The sequence below is a fragment of the Lethenteron reissneri genome, chromosome 9 (genome assembly GCF_015708825.2).
Source record: "Lethenteron reissneri isolate LAM-NWPU_2019-01 chromosome 9, ASM1570882v1, whole genome shotgun sequence".
Taxonomy (NCBI): Eukaryota; Metazoa; Chordata; class Hyperoartia; order Petromyzontiformes; family Petromyzontidae; genus Lethenteron; species Lethenteron reissneri.
In genome coordinates this window covers 10,645,539-10,648,658 of record NC_083787.1, presented here as the reverse complement: position 1 = coordinate 10,648,658, position 3,120 = coordinate 10,645,539, and the positions used below count along the sequence as shown (strand labels likewise).

The window sequence follows — 3,120 nt, the reverse complement described above, 5'->3', positions numbered from 1 at the left end:
TGCCGCTCCCCACACACTCACATTCACATACACACACATGTGCGTGTGCACACCTACATTCACTCCCAGCACGAGGCTGACTCATGGCATCTCGTGGAGGATCGCTGCACTGAACAAAATAGTTCCACAGTTCAGTTTGCAAGTGCGAGTTTGCGTTTTAAGTCAATGGTAACCGAAAATTTCATGGAAACAGGTTCGTCGGTCGGGTATTCCGAAGTCAGGTGTTCATAAGTTGATGACTGCCTGTATCCACTTCTTTTCATACTAATGGTTGTACAGTATGGATGCGTACTGGGTTACGGAGCATCCTCTATTTAGGGACTGTACCACGTTACGATCCACCATCCCACCTCTAATAGAAGTACCTACTACTACTAGACCATCTGCTCCCCTCTGCTACGTGCATCTCACTCCCCGTGTTTGGTTGGAAAGCGATCTTAATCTGATATTTTAATGCAGCTTTTGGGTTAATTCATATATGTGGGTTGTATGGATGGTGGTCGTCCATCCAAGCACTATGGAAGTTCAGCCATGCTTTTCTTCCAAGATCTGAGATGATTGGGTGCATTCTGGTCATTTGGTCATAGGTGGTGTATGGACATCTGTGTAAAAGAGCTTAATAGCTCATTACATTGCTCAATTATAAATAAAGATTGCGATTCTATGTGTCTGTTGTTGCATCTGTATGTTATACAATAACCGCACGCAATCGTTAAAATGCTTTTCTGTGTTTCTTTGCCGCCGTTTTCCCGTGGCCCACAGCTCATTGACAGGAATTGGCAGCTGGAATCTCTGCAGGCAGAGATTCAGTGGTACGAACGTGTGGTGGTGGAGCTGCACGCCGAGTTGGCGCCCTACCGCGACAACAGGCAGAGCGCACACTCAGAGCAGCAGCATCTGCAGAGCGAGGTGGAGGTGAGCGCACAGCACTCGTGCGTCGCACACACACAAGTACATAATTTGCGTTTAACGTAAATAAAATATTCATACACACACGATTCAGTGTATGATGATAATGATGAGCTGGTCTAACCATCTCGTTAAGCCGTCATGGTCCTCATTTACAAATACAGATTATCTATCTATAGACAATTCCATTATTGCTGTAAACAATGATAACGATAAGAATGATTTAGCACCTTTCTGTTCACCGGGGCATCTCAGAGTGCTTTACATCACATCTCATCTCAACACGTTTGAAAGGGCACCCTCAATGACAGATGTCCCTGTGGGCACAAGGTGACTCAGCACCTGGCGTGAAATCGACATTTGTCTGCCAGTAGGAGGTGCTGATTGTTGTGTGTATTCACAGTTGAGCTGGTATATGTACTTAGTTGTGTGTAGTGTCTAATGGGTCGGTTTGTCCACAGCTTCCTACGGTTGATGAAGAGGACATCTCTGGCTGCTCACTGGAGCCCAGCGTTCAAGAAGCCTCCTAAGACCTGCCCCCCAAGGCCTCCAACACCCTCTGCGTCTCTCACATTGACTAACACACGCACATATCGACTGACACACACACACACACATCGACTCACACACACACACACATGGACTTACACACACAATTACATACGGACTTATACACACATATCGACTAAGACACACACACACGTGGACTTACACACACACATGGACCCATGCACACACATCGACTTACACACACACATCGACTCACACACACTGCCCTACACACACACATACACATATGGACTCAAACACACAGACATCGACTTAAAATACACACACATGGAGTTACACACAAAGACAAAGATCCCCCGTATAGCAACAGACTGTAGGGGCAAGTGCTGTTAGCAAGCACCTATAAAGGCCGGAATAGCACACGAGGGGGTGGGTGGCCAGCACCACGCCCGGCCGGCTTTGTCTCCCCAGTGGCGATGTTTATGCACTGCACCAGGTACTCATTTCAGGCTGAGTCGACCTAGGGGAGGCCCAGGACTGGTTCAGATAATCGTCACTGGTGTTGGCCATGAGCGGGAATTGAACCCGGGTCGCTAGGTTCATAGCGCAGCGCGCTGCTACACTACCGCTCCCCACACAAATAGACAAATATCCCCCGTGTAGCCTTAACAGACTGTAGGGGCAAGTGCTGTTAGCGAGCACCTATGAAGGCAGGCACGGCACACGAGGGGGTGGGGTGGCTAACACCACGCCCGGCCGCCTTTGTCTCCCTAGTGGTGATGTTTACACACCGCACCAGGTACTCATTTTAGGCTGAGTCGACCTAGGGGAGGCCCAGGACCGGTTCTGACAACCGTCACCGGTGTTGGCCGTGAGCGGGAATCGAACTCGAGTCGCCGGGTTCACAGCGCAGCGCGCTACCCGCTACACTACCGCTCCCCACACACACACACACACAAACGTACACACACACATCGACTCACACACATATGGACTCATCACACACACATACACATCGACGTACACACATATCAACTGACACATATGTAATATAGCTCGCAGAGACGGCGTCGTCTCTTCTATTTGTTTATTATCAAATAAATATCAACCAATAACTCAACGTGCAACTACGAGTGACTATATACACACGGGTGTTTCACACGACACGATTCTGGGATAACATAACTTCCTCTTGTAAGACAACTCGCGGACGATGAAGACGGCCCGGACCCAGAGCACGACGACGCAGTGCCCCACACCAAGCACAACCCTGAACCTTCACTCACACTGCTATTTATCCTCGCCGGGCCCGACCACACCCTATGCCTTAATACAATTTGTTCCCGTCTAAGGAATGCTTATTAACTCGTCCTTCCCTACCATTGGCTCCCGTCGCGTGAATGCTCATGAACTCATTAGCAACCATGGTCCCGGTAATCCTTCCATTAGTGACCATGGTCCCGGGGAGCCACACCATCCGCCATCGCCCCACACTGTCATTACAACACCCCCCCTTTGCAACGTCAGTAACGTCTTCCGAACGCCGAGATGTAATAATTTGGTTTCGTGTACCACTCGAGTCAACGCACCCCGTAAAACCGTAAGAACCACCAGGCCGTAGCGTTGAAACCCTCATCCCATCTCATAAGCAACCCGTCCCTCAGCACAATCTTTGAGGACTTCGCCAAGCTAGGGTTCGTT

The 3,120-nt window shown here is 49.4% G+C and overlaps 1 long non-coding RNA gene across 1 annotated transcript; it reads left to right on the top strand.

Annotated features, from left to right (window-relative positions):
- Positions 1 to 529: 529 nt before the first annotated feature.
- Positions 530 to 1,716, top strand: LOC133340292 (uncharacterized). Its single transcript, XR_009754862.1, has 2 exons — positions 530 to 915; positions 1,371 to 1,716. It is a non-coding gene; the product is annotated as an uncharacterized LOC133340292 (long non-coding RNA).
- Positions 1,717 to 3,120: the final 1,404 nt, after the last annotated feature.